The 24488-nt window shown below is 42.8% G+C and overlaps 1 pseudogene; it reads right to left on the bottom strand.

Annotated features, from left to right (window-relative positions):
* Window positions 1–1613: 1613 nt before the first annotated feature.
* On the bottom strand, window positions 1614–4798 carry LOC148136463 (putative G protein-coupled receptor 139; annotated as a pseudogene).
* Between the last annotated feature and the right edge of the window lie 19690 nt (window positions 4799–24488).

The raw sequence follows: 24488 nt of genomic DNA, 5'->3' as shown, positions 1-24488 counted from the left end.
TAGATAAGTGTGAAGTATTGCATTTTATAGAGTGAAATCAAGATAGGAGTTTCATGTTGAACTGTCGGTCATTAAAGAGTATAGATGTACAGAGGGACCTTGGAGTTCTGGTGTACGTTTCACTGAAATTGTAGTCACATATAAACAGGGCAATGAAGAAGGCTTTTGGCACACTGGCCTTCATCAGTCAAGGAACTGAGTATAGAAGTTGGGAAGTTAGGTTGCAGTTGTACAGGACATTGGTGAGACTGCACTTGGAGTACTGTGTTCAGTTTTGGTCACCTTGTTATAGGAATGACGTTAGTAAACTGGAAAGAGTGCAGAAGAATTTACAAGAACGTTGCCAGGAACCAAGGATCTGAGTTATAGGAAGAAGTTGGACAAGCTTGGACTTTTTCGTTAGAGCATAGAAGACTGTTATAGAAATGTATAAGATCATGAGAGGCATTGATCAGGCGAATGCACGCAGTCTTTTTCCCAGAGTGGGGGAATCGAGGAACAGAGGGCATCAGTTTAAGGTTAGAGGGGAAAGAATAAAAGAGAAGATGAGTGACAACTTTCTTTTTCACAGACAGCAATACGCATGTTGAATGAGCTGCCAGGGGAAGTGGTTGAAGTAGAAACATTAATAACATTTAAAAGGAGTTTGGACAAATGCATTGATGCCAAAGGTTAAGAAGTGCAGGGAAATGGGTTTAGCGTGGATGAACAGTTTATTCGACATGGGTCAGTTAGAGGCAAAGGGGCCTGTTTCCATTCTGTGGGATTCAATGACTCTATGATAACAACGTCAATCCGAACCGAATGCTGTCTCATACTAATTAGCAACAGGTTTATGTATTCAGATTAGACATTTCTGTTCCCTTCCAGTTGGGAAGGAATCAACATAGCATTGGCCCACATTATGTCTGAAAGATGTAATATTTCATAAACATATGTGTGAATTCATAACACATGCACAGAAAATAAAAACACTGTGAAAATAAATTTTCAGAACGTGGTCAATGTACCTTTTCTGAAGAGATTAATTTTCATTTGGAGATAGCTGTGAATGAGTTCCCATAAAACGAAGCCGAAATGTGGAATTATATCTAATTCTGAGAGGAAGGAAAGAAGTGAATGCAGAAACTCCAAACATGTCTCAGACACATTGACCTTGTCAAACCTATCCTCATTTGAGAGGGAGAAAGAAACATTGGTTGAGGAAGAAGGAAGACGTTCAAAGCAATTTATTTTTTTTCCAACCACATCACACTACAGAAGTTAATCTCAGATTGCAAGATTAATCTTTTTACAAAATAGCTGACACATCCTTTTTAAACTCACAAATTGCTGCATACGTTTTCTTTTAATGTGTCTGACATTGCAGAAGAAACAATTGCTGGTCGTACCTAATAGAGCTGCGGAAACCAGTTCTCCCTGCCATTTCAAACCAGACTTCACCTACACCAGGCTACACAAACGGGAGGAAATGTATTTAGCACCAAGTCACCAAATGCCCTTTTACTGGATCAAAAGTGAATTGAATAATTAAAGTCACTTCACAACCGTATAATTTTCACCAGATCATGTCACTAGTTGGCGGCAGGTAACCCCCTTGTGTAGTTTCTATTTCATTTGTTTTTCCTTATAATTGCACAAGCGATTAGTGGATTCCTGACAATGTTCTTCAGCTCCTCTCTAAATTTGCTCTGAGTTATGGCATAGATAAACGTGTTGGTGCATGCACTGAGTAGCTGCAACATGTTACCACATTCTCGAAGAATAAATTGTGGATCGCTGAAACCTGTGATTTGATAATCATTTGTAAATCGTTCATAAAGGAAGTAGATAAGAAACGTCAGCCATAGAAGGATGAAACTGCTGGATACAGCAAATAGCAAAACGATAGACTTTCTCTGGCTCTCCATTTCCGGGTCAGCCTTATTCTCTTCATTGTGTTGGGATCGGAGTCTTCTGCGGGCCTCATTGGCCACCAAAATGTTTCTGACAGTCAGAGCATTTAGCAGAAGAATCAGAAAGAATGGAAAACATGGCGTTAAAATATGCTCAACCCATTCAAATGTTATCCACAAAAGGGAAGTATAACGGATTTTCTTCAACCTGCAATACCATGGTATGTTATTATTTATGTAGATGGGTTCATGTAGAAAGTACCATGGGACGCTCTTTAGACATCCCAATGAGCAAACTGTTCCGATTACCACAGCAGACATTGTATCAGTACAATATTTGACTTTAAATTTCCGACAACAAATAGCAACAAACCGGTCCACAGTGAATGCAACAGTTAACCAGACAGAAGTATCTCTGGCCGCGTAAATTAAAACAATGGTGAGACTGCAGACGGGAGTAATCGATAGGACAGAACCTGGAAAATAAATCCCAGGAATACGGTTTCAAAGCACAGCGGTAATGATAACCAGTAGGTCCGTTACTGCCATGGACACCAAGTACCTTGTGATACATCTCGATAGTCCGCATTTTCCTCGGGACAAAATTGCAATCGCCAGTAAATTAACTGTTCAAACAAAATGAAATGACCAGTGTCAGTTAAGAGTGACGAAAACATTACACTTATCATAATGCAAAGTTGGAGGTTTGACATTTGAAGTAAGCAAATATATTTTAGCATCTAAAGATAAGGTAGGATAAATGAGAACATGATAGGATGTCAGTTACTGTTTTATCACTATAATAATAGAAATACTTGGAGTCTACACGGAAATGGACACGATATTAATACCTATGTACAATTTAAATAAACAAAAATGATCCACCGCACAAGTGAAGCAACACAGCCTGAGCTGGTATGTCCAGAGAATTTCAAGAGGACATAGACATTGTTGGAATGAAAAATGGTTGCATCGACCAAGTACAAGTCCAGTACCAAACTATGTAAGTAACCTTCAAGTGACACAACAGCTTTCGTGATTTTAAATTGCGTGCAAACCCGAAGAATGTGTTCTACACCTTGTTTGAATTCAACCAATGTATATTAAATCAAAGCAATACTTTAGCAACTGCTTGAAAATAAATGATGCAACTGTCAGAATTTGGCTTGGAATTGTTAATCAAACATTTCAAGGAATAAAACACTTTTATTTTCATCTGAAAGGTATTAAATCCAAGCTCCATTTTGTCTTAGGCAATCTGTAGCACTATTTTAAACAGAAGAGTCCACGCTGGTCTGTCTCCATAAGAGGAGATGGGAGGAAACAATAACACACACAGCATGCGGGGGGCAAGTGGAATTCACTACTTAACGTTAGGCGATCCAGAAACCTTCATAACATTTCAGAAATAGATAGATGTGTAATTGGTAAGCCAATGCATCCACGGTTATGGAGCAAGCGCTGGAAAATAGGATGAGAAAAGTGAGGTTGTGTTTGGAACAGCACAGATGCATTGGCTCAAATTACTCTTTTCCGTGCAGTCGACGTCTGTGACACTATGTTCCGTCCTCATGGTGATAAATAATTCCTGATCATATCCGAAATCAGGCAAATGTCTTCTTTTGCTTTCTAATTTATTGCAAATCATAGCATGGGATGTGATGGTAATACTGCGATAATATTTCCAGATAAAGGTGAAGTCGTCATAGCCCGACAGGAAGAATGTGCTGCTCTCTCAACAGCGAGAGATGATTGGCTGTGGTATAACCTGAGCGACACCACACCTCAGGGGAGGGGATAACGGAGAACTGTTAGCTCTATTAGACAGTTGTCTGATTTGCCCTGCAAGATTCCCTTCAAAGTGTGGGTTCAATTCCTGTACCGACTGAAGTTTGCGTGGTGGGTCTGCCTTTTCAAAGTTAACACTTGGCGGTATATGGTGACCCTCAGAAGCAACCCACTCTGTCAGTCGGCCCTCTTTGTAATGAGAGCATTGACTATGGTGACCCCATTGTTGGAATACGAACACTTTTAACGTCAGTGTTTGGAGCCCTTGCATTAATTAGCATTGTTTCTCGATTATGGAAACTTGCAAAATGCTCGTTGGAGTTAACTCTTTGCTACATAATCTCTAGACAGGTTAAACAAGGAACTGATGCATTTGATTTTAAAGCTGGCAAACTGATTTGGAACAAGTTAATGTCATTTACGCAAGATGAGCGAGCAGTAAAAGCATGATGGGAGGTCAAAACTGGAATGGAAAGTAGATCAGAGGCAAAGATTGGAATTGTACGTGTGTACAAAAAAAATCAATGAGATCTGTGGAGAAACAGTGTCATTTACCAGACAAAGGGCCAGAGTTGGGAGGCGCAGCTGGACAGAAGCTGAGCTGCTCCTCTGAGTGAAGGCATATGGATTTGAGCATTTTTGTATCATTGTTTGCCGTCACCTTCTCCCGGCTATTTATAGATAGAAGGTCAGTGCTGCCCAAGCCAGGAACAGTGAAGGCAAAGGCGTAGTCAGACAATGACCAAGTGGCTGATCGGTGAGAATTAACACAGTTTAGAAATATTCTTGGGACAGTGGTCCAGGTGGATGCCTTTACCATTTTTATACCGAGTGACACTCCGAATGTACATCAGAACGCGACTCTAACTGAGTTAAAGAAAAACATTTAAAAGTTCATTCAGCTTGGAACATCAATCCAACTGATAGAGCTTGTTCAGAAAACTCAGCTGGAATCTCGTTGTTAAAATTATCATCAACAGATCTTTACCACGATAATCCACTTAACTAGTGCTTTTCAAAATGCTTAAAATTCGGAGGACTTTACCTGGGACTGCGATACCTGCAAGGGCTGTGTAGTAAATTGCATAGATCAGGCCTCTTGGTGGAAGATGCATTATTTCCACGGAGCACTGATGTCTGTTTCTATCCCACATGCATTATTTACACCTCTCCATGTTTATAGCTGATGTTGAATCCTTAGAGATGCAATTAGGGAGCAGCAGGAGTTATCGTCCAATACACTGGTTAGGTTACATCACAATGAACAAAGACTGTAGTCATTAAGCAAATGTAATGTTGCATTTCATCAAACATTTCTTTTCCATACTGTCAAATGGAAAAAATAGTTTTAAAAAACACGCTGTTAATCATCTGCAACAGAATCTGAATTTTACATCAAATTAGAACACTTTGATGATGATTAATTCAGCTTGTTCTTTACAACAGAAATAAGTAATAGATTACAAAACTGATACTGAGCACGAAGTGACCAGCTGCTCTGTTGTCTCTATCCACATTTTCGCTTGTAGGTGCTCCAAATATTTCTATCCACGTTCTGGATAACCAAGTAATTGTTCACTTTGCTTTAAATTATCCAACTCCATTCTGGGAATGATCAGTGAGTCGATATTCAGCAGACTTCATAGAGGCGATAACCATAAGGTTTCAGCTCACCAGCTTACCGCTTTCACTTCACTACTGGCGAAAAATTTGCCAGTCAGCTTCAGCTACTCTCATTTAACTGATGCCCCTTGTCAAGAAGTGCTTGCTTTAAAATGCAATGTGCTACTGAACTGGATGTCACTTTTTCACATAATCATTCAGGACTTGTTATACCTGCATGATATTGATGTAACAAACAGGAAACTCCAAATAGCATTTCACAGGTTGAGGTACCACAGAATCAATGTTTATTTATTTAAGGGCTTTCCAAACACTGACCTAAAAAGAGACAATATTACAAAGATAAAGTCGCCACATTCTGCACTGTCATAGAGAGAGATTTAGAGATGCCAGTGTTGGACTGGGGTGTACAAAGTTAAAAATCACTCAACACCAGTTTATAGTCCAACAGGTTTATTTGGAAGCACTAGTTTTCGGGGCACTGCTCCTTCATCAGGTGGTCATTAACCTTTCCTTGTGAGTTTCATCACATTGAAATGTCTAGATCTGTAAGTCACAAGAAAGATTATAGAGTTTGGCAGACACTACGCCATGTACTGATGAAGAAACAGTGCTCCGAAAGCTAGTGTACAGGTAGATGAGAGTAAACCGGGTTGATGTGGGTATATGGATTTCAGCAAGGCATTCGATAAGATTCCTCACAGTAGGCTATTGTACAAAATGCGGAAGAATGGGACTGTGGGAGATATAGCAGTTTGGATCAGTAATTAGCTTGCTGAAAGAAGACAGAGGGTGGTGGTTCATGGGAAATGTTAATCCTGAAGTCCAGTTACCATTGGTGTACCACAATGGTTGGTGTTGGGTCCACTGCTGCTCGACATTTTTATAAACGACCGGGATGAGGGTGTAGAAGGGTGGTTTAGTAAATTTGCAGATGACACTAAGATCGGTGGAGTTGTGGATAGTGACGAAGGATTTTGTAGGTTACAGAGAGACATAGATAAGCTGCAGAGCTGGGCTGAGAGGTGGCAAATGGTGTTTAATGTGGACAAGTGTGAGGTGATTCACTTTGGTCGGAGTAGCCGGAATGCAAAGTACTGGGCTAATGGTAAGATTCTTGGTAGTGTAGATGAGCAGAGAGATCTTGGTGTCCAAGTACACAGATCCGTGAAAGTTGCCACCCATGTTGACAGGGTTGTTCAGAAGGTATGCAGTGTTTTAGCTTTTATTAATAGAGGGATCCAGTTCCGGAACCATGAGGTTATGCTAAAGCTGAACAAAACTCTGGTTTGGCTGCACTTGGAGTACCGTGTACAGTTCTGGTCACCACATTATAAGAAGGATGTGAAAACTTTGGAAAGGGTGCAGAGGAGATTGACTAGGATGTTGCCTGGTATGGAGAGAAGGTCTTACGAGGAAAGGCTGAGGGACTTGAGGCTGTTTTCGTTGGAGAGAAGAAGGTTGAGAGGTGACTTAATAGAGACACATAAAATAATCAGAGGGTGAGAGACGGTGGACAGGAAGAACCTGTTTCCAAGTATGGTGACGGCAAGGACGAGGGGGCATAGTTATAGGACAGGTGTCAGAGGTAGTTTCTTTACTCAGAGAGTAGTAAGGGTATGGAATGCTTTGCCTGCAACGGTAGTAGATTCGCCAACTTTAAGTTCATTTAAGTTGTCATTGGACAAGCATATGGACGTTCATGGAATAGTATAGGTTAGATGCGCTTCAGATTGGTATGACAGATCGATGCAACATCGAAAGCCAAAGGGCCTGTATTTCGCTGTAACGTTCTATGTTCTATATATATATATATATATATATATATAGAACATAGAACGTTACAGCGAAATACAGGCCCTTTGGCTTTCGATGTTGCATCGATCTGTCATACCAATCTGAAGCCCATCTAACCTATACTATTCCATGAACGTCCATATGCTTGTCCAATATATATATATATATATATATATATATAGAGAGAGAGAGAGAGAGAGAGAGAGAGAGAGAGAGAGAGAGAGAGAGCGAGCACTGGTGGTGAGTTTAATCTGAGACTCACCACACTATCAGCGAGGGATGAGATTGAGAAAGTAGAGCCATCCTGATAACCTCAGCTAGTGCAGGAAATAAACCGATGCTGTTAGTCTCATTCTGCACAGTAAATCAGCCGACGAACCAAGGAAGCTATCAACCACTCCCCTTGACTGAGAGGTGATCACCCTCAGGTTGTACCATACACCAGTTACATCTCTCTGGTGAGAGATCAATTCTGTGCTCCTGTGGGAGTGTAGTGACTTTACATTCCCAAAAGTATTATCGTGGTCTCACCATTATATACTTATCCAAGCTATCAGAAACCGTAATATCAACAAAGGAAAGAGAAACATGTCATATTATCTTCATAACTTCTATGATCTTTCTTGTGACTAACAGATCTACACATTTCAATTTGATGAAACTCACAAGGAAAGGATAATGTTCAATGAAATGAAGAGGTGCATATCATAACATTTGTCACCATCTTGGAAGTTCCTGGAGAGGTTTCCAACAAACGGTGTGGCATTAAACTCTCCAGATGAAACTGGTATACCAGCAATACATAGCAATATTCCAAAATGTCCCCACTACACTGAATAGATGGAAGGCCACACAAACGTAATCAATTTATCATGTTCTGTCTCTGGCACCATCATCAAATCATGAATGATTTTCTTGCCTATTTCTTCTTAAGAATGATTCATAGATGATTATAAAGTGACAGACTTCAGCAATCTGCAAAATGTCCATCTAAAAGAAACCAATATGTGAAGGCAATTGTGCGCATGCAGCAACACATTTGTCACCACACTAGCTCAGAGCAAATTCAGATCTGCATTCGAGAAAATTGTTAAGCATCCATGAATGTTGTTAACTAGATTAAAATAAAGCAAATTAATGAGAAAACAAAAAAAGGACTCTACCTGCTCAAAATTATTAACTTCATTTGGGGAAATTGCGTTTTGGTGAAGTGAATTATAGATTTCAGCTCACTTTTGAGCCCGTAAACTGAAGCTTATTATCTCGAGGCTAAATAGTGCAACAGTGCAGGGATAGACAGTAGGAAAGAAATGTTTTCATTATTGCATGACCTGACCTGGATAAACTGTCAGGGAAGGTGATGGTCTACTGGTATTATCGCATGACTATTAATCCAGAGACTCAGAAAATGATCTGGGGACACAGCTTTCAATCCTGCGGCAGATGGTGGAATTTGAATTCAATAAATCTAGAAGTAAGGACCTAATAGTGATAATGAAACCATTGTGGATTGTCAGAAAAACACATCAAGTTCCTCAGTGTCCTTCAGGAAATTAAATCTGCCATCTTCATCTTGATTGGCCTCCACGTGACAGTTAATCCATAAACTCAGTTAATGTCCTGGCACCCAGGTTCGAATCTCACCATGGCAAATAGCGGACTTTTGAAATCAATAACTTTAAAAACATCTGAAATTAAGAATCTGCTCATACCATTGTTTCCATTGTAGATTGTCAGAAAAGACCATATGCTTCAGGGAAGACAATCTACTATCTCCACCTGGTTTGGCCTATGTGTGACTTCAGATCCATAGCAATATGGTTGACTCTCAACTGCCCTCTCAAAATAACCTAACAAGCCATTCAGATGTACCATTCGCTACAAAATCTCAAACAAATGAAACTGGATGGATCAGCAAACATCACACTAGGCACCGGAAAAGGAAATGGCAGAAACAGCCTTGTGAGACTTTCAAAAGTCTACTCACTAACATCTGGGCGCTAGTGCCAAAATTAGGAGAGCTGTCTCACAGACTAGATAAGTAACAGGCTGACGTAGTCATGCTCATGCAATCATACCTCACAGGCAATGACACTGACACCACAATCATATTCCTGGATGTGCCTTGTCCCAGCCGCGGGATAGACTTAGTAGAGGTGGGAGTACAGTGGTACAAAGGCGAAGGGAGTTTCTCTGCGATTCCTGAACATTGACACTTGATCTTGTGAAGACTTATGGCTTCAGGTTAAACATGGGCAAGGAAACCTCCTGCTGATTACCACGTATCATCTTCCCACAGCTGATGAACCAGTACTCTTCCGTGTTGAACAACATGATGAGGAAACAATGAGGATGGTAAAACCACCAAATATTCTCTGGGTGGGGGATTTTAATGATCACCCCCAAGAGTGGCTCGGCAGCAGGACTACTGATCGAGCTGGTCGGGTCCGAAAGGACATTGCTGCTAGACTGGGTCTGCCGCAGGTGGTGAGGGAACCAATAAGAGGGAAAAACATACCTGATCTGATCCTTACCAATCTGTCAGATGCAGATACATCTGTCCATGACTGTATTGGTAAGAGTGAGCTTGGTAGAGCTTCTTTGCAGACAAAGGGCCGCCCTTCATACTGTGCTCAATGGGACAGACTTTGAACAGTTCGAGCAACTGAAGACTGGGCATCCATGAGGCAGGAGGAGACCTGTACTTACCAACAGCAGGAGACCTGTACTTACACAAAGTGTAACATCATGGCCCGGCATATCCCCCACAAAGCCATCACCATCAAACCAGGGAATCATCACTGGTTCAATGGAGAGTACTGGAGGGCACGCCAGGAACAGCACCAGGCATACCGGAAGATGAGGTGCCAAGCTGGCGAAGCCACCAAGTAAGGCTAGTTGCATGGCAAGCAATATAAGCAGCAAGTTTTAGACAGAGCTAAGCGATGCCACAATCAATAGATCAGATCCAAGCTCTGCAGTTTTACCACATTCTGTCGTGAGCGGTAGCGAATGATTAAATAGCGCACTGGAGGAGGAGACTCCACAAATATCCCCATCCTCATTGATAGAAGAGCCTAGCACCTCAGTGTAAAAGATAAGGCTGTAGCTTTCACAGCAATCTTCAGCCAGAAGTGCCGAGTGGATGATCCATCTCAGCCTCCGCCAGTGATTCCCAGCATTACAGATACCAGACTTCCGTCAATTTGATTCACTCCACGAGATATTAGGGAAACGTTGGAAACACTGGACACTGCAAAGGCTATGAGAACATTCGGGCAGTAGTATTGAAGAGTTGTGTTCCAAACCTTTTTGCTCATCTAGCCAAGCTGTTCCAGTACAGTTACAATGCATGTATCTTCCGAATATTGTGGAAGATTGCCCAGGTACGACATGCAAACGAAAAACAGACAAATCCAACCAGGCCAATTCCCAAATCCACCAGTCCACTGCCGATCATCAGCATTGTTAATGACACCTTCCATCACATTACTATCAAGCAGCACCTACTCAGTGATGCCCAGCTTGGGTTCCACCAGGGCCTCTCAGCTCCTGATGTCATCGCCACCTTGGCCCAAACAAGGAGAAAAAGAGCTGAATTCCAGAGGTGACATGAGAGTGCCAGCCCTTGACATCAAGGTTGCAATCGATCAAAAGTGGCATCAAGGAGCCTGCCTAAAACTGGAATCAACGGTAACAAGGGGCAACTTCTCAGTTGGTTGGAGTCATACCTGACACACAGGAAGATGGTGAGAATTGTGGGAAGTCAGCCATCTGAGCTCCAGCACATCTCTGCAGGATTTCCTCAGGGTAATGACAGAGGCCCAACCATTTTCAGTTGCGTTGTCAATCATCTTCCCTGCATCATAAGGTCAGGAGTGGGGATGTTCCCTGATGATTGAACAATGTTTAGTGCCATTCGCCACTCCTCAGGCACTAAAGCAGTCCATGTCTAAATGCACAAAGATCTGGATGATATCCAGGCTTGGGCTGATAAGTGGGAAATAACATTCATGCCACACAAATTCAAGGCTATGACTGTCTCCAATAAGTTAAAATGGAAACACCTTGACATTCAATGGTGTTATCATCACTGAGTCCCTCACTATCAGCATCCTGGAGTTATCATTGATCAGAATCTCAACTGGACTGAACACACAAATGCATTGCAATGGCGACACGATCAAGTGAGAGGCTAGGAATATTGTGGTGAGTAACTCAACTCCTGACTCCCCAAAGCCTGTCCACCATCTACAATGCCCAAGTCAGGAATGTGATGGAATCACTGAGTCCCTCATTATCAGCATCCTGGAGTTATCATTGATCAGAATCTCAACTGGACTGAACACACAAATGTCATGAAATGTCTACAAGATCAGGTTAGAGGCTTGCAGTACTGTGATGAGTAAGTCACCTCCTGACTCCCCAAAGCCTGTCCCACCATCTATAATGCACAGGGCAGGAGTATGATGGAATACTCCCCACTTGCCTGGATGGGTGTAGCCCCAACAACACTCAAGAAGCTCAATACCATCCAGGACAAAGCAGACCCCTCTTGATTGGCAACAAATTCACAAGCATCCATCCCTACATAACTGATGCTCAGTAGCAATAGTGTGTACTATCTAAAAGATGCAGAACTTTACCACAGATCCTAAGACAGCACCTTCCAAAACTATCATCACTTCTGTCTGGAAGGACAAGGGCAGCAGATATATAGGAACACCACCAACTTCAAGATCCCCTTCAAGCCTCTCTCCATTCTGTCTTGGCAATATATTGCCGTCCCTTCACCGTGACTTGATCCAAATCCTGAAATTCCCTCAGTAAATGGCACTGTGGGACAACCTAAAGCAGGTGGACTGCAGCTGTTCAAGAAGACATCTCAGCGCGACCTTCTCTTAGGCAACTAGGAAAGGGCGATGAATGCTGACCAGCCAACAAAGCCCACATCCCAAGCAATGAATTGAAACGTATCAGCAAGAGGGAAGTTAGTGAAAGGAGGGGTCCACTCAAGTGAAAATGCAGGGAGTTTATATGTGGAGCTGAATTGAATGAAATCCTGAACAGACCCTTTGCATTGTATTCACAAAAATAAGTACATGGTGAATGGTGAATATAGAAAGGGATATGTGTCCAGAGCGTGTCTGATTACAATATGGAGGAGGTACTGGACATTTTGCTAAATATTAAAGTGCACACGTGCGCAGGACCTGAAGAGATCAATCCCAGAATACTGAGGGAGGAGCGGGAAGAAAATGCTGAGCCGTTGTCTGTGTTCTTCAAATCTTCTTTCGTCACAGGAGACATTTCGGAGAACTGTGGAATCTCCAACATTGTTCACTCGTTGAAGCAAGGTAACAGGATTTATTAGGATATTACAGGCCAGTGAGCGTCAGTGGGAGGGAAATTATCAGAGAAACTTATTCGAGGTAGGATTGATTCTCATTTCGTAAAATATGGAATTACTAGCAATAGGCAGTATGATTGTGTGCAGGGAGGTCATGTCTCACAAACACGACTGAGATTTTTGAAGGGAGTGACAAAGATTCTTGAATAGGGCATAGGGCTGGATGTTGTCCAAATGGACCCAAGCAAGGTCTTTGACAAGGTCCATCATGGCTAGCTGATAGATAAGGTGAAGTCAAGTGGGATCTGTCGTGAGGTAGTAAAGTGGATATCGAACTAATTTGGTGACTGAAGACAGACTACTGTTGAATGGATTTTTTTTGCCTTCAAACCTTTGACCAGTTGTGTTCCACAGAGATCAACACTGTATCTCCTGGTGTTTATGAAAATATATAAATGCTCTGGAGATAGAGAGTAGGTATTCTGATTAGAAATCTTCGAGACCACACAAAATTCAGAGAGCTGCGGATAGTGAGGACAATTGCCAGATGATATAGCAGGACATGGATAGGCTGCGGACTTGGATACAAAAAACGGCAGATGCAATTTAATCTGGACAGTTCAGAGGTGATACATTTTTGAAGGGCTCATGCAGGAGATATGTAAACAGTAAATGGAAGAATTCTTCATAACATCAATTTCTGCTGGGGATTCCGAGGCTGACATGTCGACAGGCTCCTGAAAGTGAAAACCCAAGTGAACAAGGCAGTCAAGAATTTTCATGGCATGCTTGCCTTCATCGATTGGGGCATTTATATAAAAGTTGGCAAATAATATTGCAGCTTCATAGAACATTAATTTAGTCACATTTCGAATATTATGTACAGTGCTGGTTGCCACGCCACTAGTGAATGTGGATGCTTTGGGAAGAGTAGAGAGACAGTTTAACAGGATGTAATCTGGTTGGGAGGATATGAGCTTTAAGGAGAGAGTGGACAAACTTGGTTTGGTTTCCCTTGAAGGTCTGAGGCTGGTCACGTGAGATTCGAGCTGAGTAGAATGCTCACAGAAGTATTGCGTGCCTAACTCTGGAGCAGTATTTCCCTTCTGCCAGAGAGACCAGGCTCACCCACCTGCTGTGTTGACTTGTTGTTTAGTACAGACACAAAACCAGGAAGATTGATATCATTGTCCACAGTTAGTCAAGGGCCCCAGTACAGTGAGCCAAGGGTAGTCGCCGATGTCAGTTCAGGAGCTTGGATACATTCAGTCATCGCACATGGCTGTTTAGGTCAGGATCATTTCCCTGTTAGGGGGAGTATTTGAATATTGAGGAGTTGACTACCCCTCTTGGACCTTATGCCTAATTGTGGAGATTCCTTCTGGAATAAGAGACCGACTAAGAACGTGTGAATGGTAGTGAAGTGATTGCCACAGCTGTTCGTGTTGGTACAGCTAGGGGAAAGATGGCAAGGAGTCCGGAGCAAGTGAATAGGCAGCACATGCACCAGGGAGGGAAAAGGGCAGAGAAGAGGTTGGGAGAATGTGAGAAGATGCTGCATTCATTGGTGAGAGTGGGAGGTAAGGGAGAATGTGCGAAGATGATGCATTTTGTAGTGAGAGCGGCTGGTTAGGGACAATGTGAGAAGGTGCTGCATTCAGTGGTGAGAGCGGCTGGTTGGAGAGAACGTGAGAAGATGCTGCATTTAGTGGTGAGAGTGGGAGGTTAGGGAGAATGTGAGAAGATGCTGCATTCACTGGGGTGAGAGTCGGAGTTTAGGGAGAACGTGAAAAGATGCTGCATTCACTGGGGCGAGAGTGGAAGTTTAGGGAGAACATGAGAAGATGTTGCATTCTGTGGTGAGAGTGGGAGGTGAGGGAGAACGTGAGAAGATGATGCATTTAGTGGTGAGAGTGGGAGGTTTGGGAGAATGTGAGAAGATGCTGCATTCTGTGATGAAAGTGGGAGTTTAGGGACAACATGAGAAGATGCTGTATTCAGTGGTGAGAGTGGGAAGTTAGGGAGAATGTGAGAAGATGCTGCATTCTGTGGCGAGTGGGAGGTCAGGGAGAACATGAGAAGATATTGCATTCTGTGGTGAAAGTAGGAGTTTAGGGAGAAGGTGAGAAGATGCTGCATTCTGTGGTGAGAGTGGGAGGTTCGGGAGAACGTGAGAAAATGCTGCATTCTGTGGCGAGAGTGGGAGGTTAGGGAGAAGGTGAGAAGATGCTGCGTTCTGTCGAGAGAGTGGGAGGTTAGGGAGAACCTGAGAAGTTGCTGCATTCTGTGGTGAGAGTGGGAGGTTAGGGAGAATGTGAGAAGGTGCTGCATTCCATTGTGAGAGTGGGAGAACATGAGTCCTAGTGGAAGGTTAGAGCAGCAGCAGAGAGAGTGAATGCGAGATCACAGAGTGCAGATACTGGCTCTTACACTGGTGGAGTGGTGAAGGTCACTGCCATCCTTCCTACACTGCCGGGTGTTCATTGAGAAGACAAGATCTTCACCAATTTAGGGGTCAACCTCGGGCACACCTCAGCACAATGGTTAAGTTGTTAGGACTGCTGCCTCACAGCGCCAGGGACTCAGCTTCAAATCCAGCCGTGGGCGACTGTGTGTGTGGAGTTTGTACGTTCGACCTGTGTCTTTGTGGGTTTCTGCTGGGTGCTCCGGTTTCCTCCCAAAGTCCAGAGATGTGCAGATTTTGTTGATTGTCCAGTTTTAAAGGATGCTTAAGTTAAATGTATTAGCTATGGAAAATGCACAGCTGTAGGGATAGGATGAGGGAATGCATAGAACATAGAAAAACATAGAAACATATCTGGCAGAGATGCTATTTGTGAGTTGGTGAGGACTATTTGGACTGAATGTCCTGTTTCCACGCAGTCGGATTCTGGGAAAGCCGACAGTGTCTGGAGTCATGACCTCCCCTGACAGTTCTGAAGGAAGATCATTTCTCTCTTCTGCACCATGTTATCCACAAGAACCTCAGGTGTTTGTCCAAACAGTGAGTCCCCAGTTTTACTGTGTCTGCCATGTCTCGGGCCATTTCAGATTAACAATCAAAGAGTGAAATAGTGTTTTCCAGATGACACCTACTAAAGGAAACTGATTCATTGTGGGATGTCCAGGCGTTTGGGAGTTTTTAAGGGGAATAACGAAAGGAAGACATCACCAGGTTAGTGTCAGAGGAGAGGAGGACCGAATAAAATCGGTTTGGGATGCTATCAGGAGAAAATTCACTTCATCTTGCAGGAGGAAAGCCCCCCTTAAAACTCACTAAAATGAGTCATGACAAAATCACAATATAGGTATAAAAGGGTCCTTCTCAGGATGGGAGCCGATGACTCGTGGTGTTCCAAAAGGGTCAGTTCTGGGACCACAACGTTTCACCGTATACATTAATGGTGTGGATGAAGAAACTCCGGGCGCTCTGGTTAAGTTTGCAGATGATACAAAGATAGGCGGAGGGACAGTTAGTACTGAGGAGGCAGGGAGGCTGCAGAAAGATTTAGACATTTCAGGAGAGTGAGTTAAGAACTTACAGATGGAATACACTGTGGGAATGTGCGAGGTCATGCACTTTGATTGGAAGAGTGGAGGCATGGGCTAGTTTCTAAATGGAGAGAAAATGCAGAAATGTGAAGTGCAAACGGACTTGGCGAACTTGCAGGTCGAGACGATAGTTAAGAGGACAAATATAATGTTTTAACTCACCGTGAGGGGACTAGAATATCAAAGCAGTGATGTACTTCAGAGGCTTTATAAAGCTCTGCTCAGAACACATTTCTTATACTGTGCGCATTTTTGGCTCCATATGTTAGGGAGGATGCACTGGCCCTGGACCAATTCCAGAGGTAGTTCATGTGAATGGTCCCAGGGATGAAAGGTTTAACAATGAGGAATGTTTGGGGACACTGGAACTATATGTTTTGGAGTTTAGAAGGATGGAAATGGGGAGATCTAAATGAAACTTATGGAATACTGAATGGCCAGTACAGAGTGGATTTTTGGAATATGTTTCTATTGACAGGAGAGACGAGGAAATGACTGCAAAGTCTTAGAGTAAAGGGAAGACCCTTTGGAACGGAGATAAAGAGAACATTCTTTAGCCAGGGATCAGTGAATCTGTGGAATTCTTTGCCATGGAAGGTTGTGGAGGCCAAGCCATTGAATATATTTAAAACTGAGCTCGTTAAATTCTTGGATATCAAGAGAATCGAAGAATATGGGAAGAAAGTGGGAGAATGGAGTTGAGAAAGCTGATCAGCCACAATTGAATGGTAGATCAGACGTGATGGGTCCAATGGGCTAATTTCTGTTCCTGTATCTTGTGGTCTATTATGGTCTTCTGAATGGAGTGATTCGAGGAGATTACCGTGTTAGAGAGGGTTGGACTGCCTGGGAAATGGGGAGGGATGGAGTGACTGGGAACGTTGTAGTGTTGTGGAATGTTGGAGTGAATAGAGGAGATTAGACATATTCGCAGGGTTGGAGTAACTGGAGGAGGTTAAAGTGATAGGGAGGGTTGGGGTGGCTGCAGGAAATTACAGTGAGATGAAGGTTGGAGTGACTGGTGAGAGTATACAGTGATAGGGATGGTTGGACTAAATGTGGAGAGTTCCAGAAGTAGGGAGAGATGGAGTGACTGGGGAGATTAGAGCTACTGAAGGTTGGAGTGTCCAGGGGTGGTTACAATCATAGTGTGGGTTGGAGTGACTGGAGAAAGTTACAGAGGTAATGTGGGCTGGGGTGAATGGAGTGGTCACCGAGTTAGGGAGAATGGAATTGACTGGAGGGATTTAGTGATGGGGAGATTGGAGTGACTGGAGGAGATTATACTGTTCGGGAGGATTACAGTGTCTGGGAGATGGTACAGAGACTATGAGGGTTGGAATGACTGTTAGAGGTTACGGAGATCGGAGTGAGTTGGAGTGACTGTGGGAGGTTTCAGAGATTGAGGGTTGGACTGAATACAGGTGATTACAGAGACAGGGAGGGTTAGAGTGACTGGGGATGGTTACAGAGACTGGACATTAGGAATGACTTGAGGTGATTACAAGCTTTCTGAGGTTTGAAGTGACTGGCAGTGTTTACATAAGCAGTGTGGGTTGTAATGAATGAGGGGCCATCACAGAGTTAGGGAGTCTGTGAGTGAGTGGAGGATTTTAGTGATTAGATTAGATTAGATTACTTACAGTGTGGAAACAGGCCCTTTGGCCCAACAAGTCCACACCGACCCGCCAAAGCGCAACCCACCCATACCCCCACTTTTACCCCTTACCTAACACTACGGGCAATTTAGCATGGCCAATTCACGTGACCTGCATATCTTTGGACTGTGGGAGGAAACCGGAGCACCCGGAGGAAACCCACGCAGACACGGGGAGAATGTGCAAACTCCACACAGTCAGTCGCCTGAGTCGGGAATTGAACCCAGGTCTCTGGCGCTGTGAGGCAGCAGTGCTAACCACTGTGCCACCGTGCCGCCCAAGGGAGGATTGGAGTTACTGGAGGAGGTTAGAGTGTTTTGGAGGGTCTCAGTGACTGTAGGAATGTACAAAGATATGCAGCGTTGGAGTGACTGGAGATCGTTCCAGAGATCGGGAGGTTTGGAATGACTGGAAGAAGTTACATCAATCAGAACATTTGGAGTGTCTTGTGGAGGGTACAGAGATAGGGAGAGTGCACCAGTAACTGTACAAGTTTACAATGTTGGGAAGATGGAAGTAACAGAGACAGAGAGGGCTGGAGTGATTGGAGGAGGTTACAGAGACATGGAGATTTGGAATCACTGGGGGAGCGTATAATGATCGGGAGGGTTGGATTGACTGGAGAGTCCACTGAGACAGGGAGGATTGGAGCGATTGGGAGATATTACTCCAATGGGAAAAATTGGAGGGACTGGAGACTCCATGGACACAGGGAGGATTGGAGTGATTGGGAGATGTTACAACAATGGAATGGGTTTGAGGGACTGGAGAATCCATGGAGACAGGGAGGATTGGAATGATTGGGCGATGTCACAGCAATGGGAAGGGTTGGAGGTACTGGAGAAGGTTACTGTGATGTGTGCTAATGGAATGACAGAATGGGTTTACAGTGAGAGGGAGGATACGAGTGACGGGAGAGGCTTCAGAGAGAAAGAGGGTAGAAGATACTAGGGGAACATACAGAGATAGGTAGGATTGGTGTGATGGTTGATAGTACAGAATTAGGGAGGGTTGGGGTAGCTGAGAGGTTACAGTGATAGGGAGGTTTGGAATGATGGGTAACTTTACACAGATTGGGAAAGTTGAGTGACTACAGGATTTTAAAATACCTGAAGATTTTAAAATACCTGAAGAGTCAAGGAGAGGTTACATAGATAGGAAGGGTAGGAGTTACTGGGGGAGGCTACTGTGATTGGGTGGTTTGGAATGATGGGTAACTTTACACACATAGGGAACGTTTGCGTGACGGGGAGGTTGGAGTGATAGTGAGGGTTGGAGTAACTTGGGAGGTTACAGAGATAGTGTGGGTTGGATTTACTGGAGCAGATCACAGAGACAGGGAGTATTAGAATGATTGGGAGTCATTGCAATGATTGGGAGTGTTCCAGCAGAGGGTAAACTCCTCTGCTAATTTAAACCAACAACACAGAAAAGATTCACACCGTGCTATAATCTGTTAAAATTGGAGAAACAAAGAACTATCCTAGAACACTCTTTAAAGTAAAAAAATAACAACTTTATTCTTTAAGTGTAACTGAGAATATTAGCTAACAATGATTTAAAACTTCTTTTTCTTAAACCTATCATTTACCTCTCATTCTACAATACTGGTCTGATACAACATTCTGATTACAAATTCCGAAAAAAATAAATCATGTTTCAAAACCAGCTTTGCCGAGATTCCTTTATAGATTCTCTCCAGTTTGGTTGTGAACTGCTGTGCAGACTTCTTCCACAGACAGGTACCTCTCACAGAGGTCTTCAACTCGCAGTCTCCACCTTTTGGGCTTTTAGCTGTTGTCTCTCAACTGTTTAAAAATGTCTGGTTTAATACTCCAAAACATTGGATCAATTCATTGGTTTTAATATTATCAAAATACTAAATTCAAATTTGATTGAATTTGGCATCTTGGAGCATAATTTAAACTGATTGGTTGAATGTGAATTTGTTTTTGTCTCATGGCAACCCAACTACTCTATTTGTGTCGACGATATGTTACGTTCTTCTCTTGTTCAGAACATTTTGTGCTATGTCAGGCAGTTTTGAGAGCTTTTCAACTCTCTTCAAGGTAGAGTATCTCTATTCCTTCACAACACCTCCTCCCTTAAGAAAAAAAAAGAAATATCAGAATGAAAAGGTGGCTAATTTTTCTTTCTCTACTTCTTAACTACAATAACATTACATATGGATGACTTTAATCGAAGTTCATATTAACAACTTTCCACATAAGTATAACACAGAATAAATATTAATCTTATGGATACATTTCAGTTAAATTCACGATAAAGCATCTGCGATTACATTCTTACAAACTGCAACATGTACGATATGTAAATTAAAAGTCTATAACATAAGATGCCAATGAAGGTTGCAAGGTCTGGAGGAGATTACATAATAAGAAGCTTGTTTGGAACTGGACGACATTACAGAGGCAATGAATCCAGGGGGAGCTGTCAAATTGGATACAACATTGGCTCGATGGTAGGAATCAGAGGGTAATACTGGACAGATATTTGTTGGACTTGGGACATGTGAAGAGTGCAATGGCTCAGGGATTGGATGGGCCCATTACTGTTAGTTTTTGATGTAAATGATTTGGATGAGAATGTACACGGCATCATTAGTAAGTTTGCTGATGACACTAAAATAGGTGATATCATGGAGAGTGAGGAAATTTATCAGAAATTGCAGCAGGACCTTGATCAGCTGGAGAAGTGGGTTGGGAAATGGCAAATGGAGTTCAATACAGATAAGTGTGAGGTCTTGCAACTTGAAAAGTCAAATCAAGGTAGGCGTTACATGGTGAATGGTAGTTGTTCACAAGGTTAGTGGAACAAAGACATCCTGGAGTTCTGGTTCCCAGTTCTATGAAAGTGGAGTCACATGAAAGCAGCGGAGTGAAGAGGGCTTTGGGCACACTGGTCTTCAACAGTCAGGGCATTGAGTATAGAAGTTCTGAAGTTATGTTGCAGTTATACAGGACATTGGTGAGGCAACACTTGGAGTATTGTGTTCAGTTTTATTACCTTGTCGTAGGAAGGATGTTATTAACCAGCGAACCATCCAAAAGAAATTTGCAAGGATGTTACCTGGTCTCAACGGTCTGCGTTATAGGGAGAGGTTGGACACGCTAGTACATTTTTCCAAAGAGCATAGGAGACTGAGGAGGGAACTCATAGAGATGTATACAATGATGAGAGTTATGGATAGGGTGAATGCACTCAGTCTTTTTCCGAGGATTGGAGAATCGAGGATTGAGGCCATCAATTTAAGGTTAGAGTGGACAGAATAAAATGGAACCTGAGGGGCAACATTTTTACACAGAGGGTTGTACGCATATGGAATGAGCTGCCAGTGGAAATGGTTGTGACGGTTAACTTAACAACATTTAAAAGGCATTTGGACAATTACATGGATAGGAAAGGATTCTGAGTATATGGGCAAAGTGCAGGGAAATGGGGTGAGTGGGGACGGATTCTTTTGTCAGCACGGACCAGTTTGGGCCAAAGGGCTTGTCTCTGTGCTGTAGGACTCGGTGACACTACATATGTGCATTTTTAGGCACTGAAAGTTATGGCAGAGATATGGAATGTGTTAAGGGAATGAATTATGTCACAAAGCTGTGCAAATGGCTGTGGTTGGGGAAGGTTATAGAGATCGGGAGTGCAGCATGTCGTACAGTTGACTAAAAGATGTAGGTGGGGTCAATGGCAAAGGGAGGAACAGAACACATTGTAGGACCCGAAAACAGGTTATCAAGATGGGAAGAGTCAAGGTGTGAGCATAGTTCTGGAGATCAACAAACCTGTTGGGGATCGAGAAGTTTAGATATTGAGAGGAGTTGCAGGAACAAGAAGATGTTCAGGGATTTAGCTGATTACAAAAACGTTGCAGGTACAAATTTTTTGTATGGACTGGAAGCTGATAAGTTCCGGTCCTGGTGGTTGAGAAAGAAAATGCCAATATGTACACTCAGAATTGACATGCTCAGAGTGAATAAAGAGTTACAAAATACAACCATTCACCATTGACCATGCCTTCAATAAGGCGTTTGATAAGGTGAGTTCAGTAAGGTCTTTGATAAGTTGAGTTCAAGAAAGCATTTGATAAGGTAACTTCAGGAAGGCATTTGATAAGGTCGACTGATGAACAAAATGAAGTAACATGGGGTCCAGGGTGTACTAGCTAAATGGATAAAGAACTGACTGAGCAATAGGAGACAGAGAGTAATAGTTGAAGGAAGTTTCTCAAAATGGAGACCTATGACTTGTGGTGTTCTGCAGTGATCCTTGTTGGGACCACTGTCGTTTGTGATACACATAAATGATCTGGAGGAAGGTAGAGGTGGTCTGATGAGCAAGTTTGCAGATGACACAAAGATTGGTGGAGTAACAGATAGTGAAGTGGACTGTCAGAGAATGCAGCAGAATGTAGATAGACTGGGGAGTTGGGCAAAGAATTGGCAGATGGAGTTCAATCCGGGCATTATGGTGTTCAGGTCCATTGCTCCCTCAAGGTGGGAATGCAGGTCGGTAGAGTGGTCAAGAAGGATGTGGCATGCTTTCCTTCATCGGACAGGATATTGAATATAAGTGTTGGCAGGTCATATTACAGTTGAATAAGACTTTGTTTTGGCTGCTTCTGGAATATTGCGTACAGTTCTGGTCGCCACATTACCAAAAGGATGTGGATGCTTTGGAGAGGGTGCAGAGGAAGTTCACCAGGATGTAGCCTGGTATGGAGGGTGCTAGCTATGAAGAGAGATTGAGTAGATTAGGATCATTTCCATTAGAAAGATGGAGGTTGAGGGGGGGGACCTGATTGAGGTCTACAAAATCATGACACGTATAGACAGGGTGGATAGCAAGAAGCCTTTTCCCAGAATGAGGAACTCAATTACGAGGGGTCACGAGTTCAAGGTGAGAGTGAAAACATTTAAGGGAGATATTCGTGGAAAGGTCTTTATTCAGAGGGTGGGGGTGCCTGGAAGGTGCTGCCAGCAGAGGTGGTAGTGATGGGCACGATACGGTGATTTTAAGAGGATCTAGAAAGGTACATGAATTGGCAGAGAGCAGAGGGATAGAGATCCTTAGAAAATAGGTGACAGGTTTAGATAGAGGATTGGATCGGGACAGTCTAGGAGGGCCGAAGAGCCTGTTCCTGTGCTGCAACACTCCTTTTTCTTTGTTTTTCCTTTGTACCAGCAGATGAAACATTACCCGCACATGCCAGTGCAGTGTTTGTATTAGCAGATGAAACAGTACCCAGACATGCCAGTGTAGTGTTTGTATTAGCAGATGAAATAGTACCCAGACATGCCAGTGTAGTGTTTGCATCAGCAGATGAAACATTACCTGCACACATCGTGCAGTGTTTGAAGATTCAAAACTCCACAGAATCAAAAGCTTCTGTCCACACAGAACTGGCTACTTCCAATCCATTTGATTAAAATCAAATTCCCAACTGACCATTTGAGGCCCACAGGATAAAAATAAGCTCGCCACAGCTCATTGACCATTTGTACTTCACAGTTCCAAACCACCGTTTCCCAGAGAAATACCTATTTACAGTTAACCCACGAAAGGAGAGATCATCCCTAGCCACCACCCCTGACACACATAACTGACCATTCACAATCCAAGGGTAAAACTCAGGTGCCTTGGGAGAAATGACGGTGCACAATCCACAGAATAAAAAAATCAGATCCACACGCTGATCTGACCTTTCAGAATCCACAAGGTGAGATTCATATTCTCAGACAGACATGGCCACAATCTGTAGAATTAGAAACAAACTCCCCACAAAAAGTCCATTCAAAAATGCCAGGATTCACCTGCTCCACATGCATATCTATCCCTTGCCAAGCCACAGGATAAATAAACTCCCACACATTGGGAGTGCCAATGTGCACATTCTCAGGTCATGGATTAAGGACAGCATGACGCATCGAACTGTCTATTAGCATTCATAGGAGAGATGAAAACCTCCCATTCGCTGAAACAGCAGATCATCCCCAATCCACACCACGGGTTATAAGTCAGCTTGCCCCAGGAACAGAGAAGTGCACAGGTTGAGAATATCCTCCTCCACAGGTGGCCAAATACTGTCCTTGGGAAAAGAAACAGAAGCTCAAACAGTACTGAACCCACACAGTAATATGAATGAGGCAATATTCAAAAGCTGTAACCATCAGCATTTGGTTAATAATTAATTGTTTAATCAACCAGGCATAACACACATGCCAACATTAATTATATTCATTTGAAGATATGTTCAAACTTCTTAAAAAGAGTTGTGTTCACTGTTTCCAAACTGCTCTCCCACTGAAAGGTCAGTTACCTGGACAGGCAATTAGCCAATACCCTGGCAAGTTGAATATCCCCTCTCTCAACCGGGTCTCTGTAATGACCAGAACATCATAGCCCCACGTGCTAATCCAGGTTCTATTCCCATCTGTTTTACCTGTAAGACCTCTTGCGTTGAAGTAAACAGACGTTAATCCATCAGTAGCATCATGTTAATTTACCTGTCTCTGGGTGTCCTTTCTTTTGGATTAAGTGATAATTAGCACATCGCTACTTGTCGAAGCTTTTTTTGTTCAGATATGATATTGCTTTCTCTTAGCTGCATTATATTTAGGAACGTTTAAGTTCAAGAGAATTATGAACGTGACAAGTCATACATGTGTGTGTCTCAATATGTATGTTTCTGAATTTCTCTGTCGGTTTGCAATTGACATTGTAAGTTTCGATCAAAATATATAAATTCCATTTTCATAATATTTGTGATAAAGAAAGAATGATTTTTTTTATTATTGGTACATG

The sequence above is a fragment of the Chiloscyllium plagiosum genome, unplaced genomic scaffold (assembly GCF_037043375.1).
Source record: "Chiloscyllium plagiosum isolate Xiang-an unplaced genomic scaffold, Cpla_swu_hap1 HiC_scaffold_45, whole genome shotgun sequence".
Taxonomy (NCBI): domain Eukaryota; kingdom Metazoa; phylum Chordata; class Chondrichthyes; order Orectolobiformes; family Hemiscylliidae; genus Chiloscyllium; species Chiloscyllium plagiosum.
This window is presented reverse-complemented; position numbering and strand designations above follow the sequence as displayed.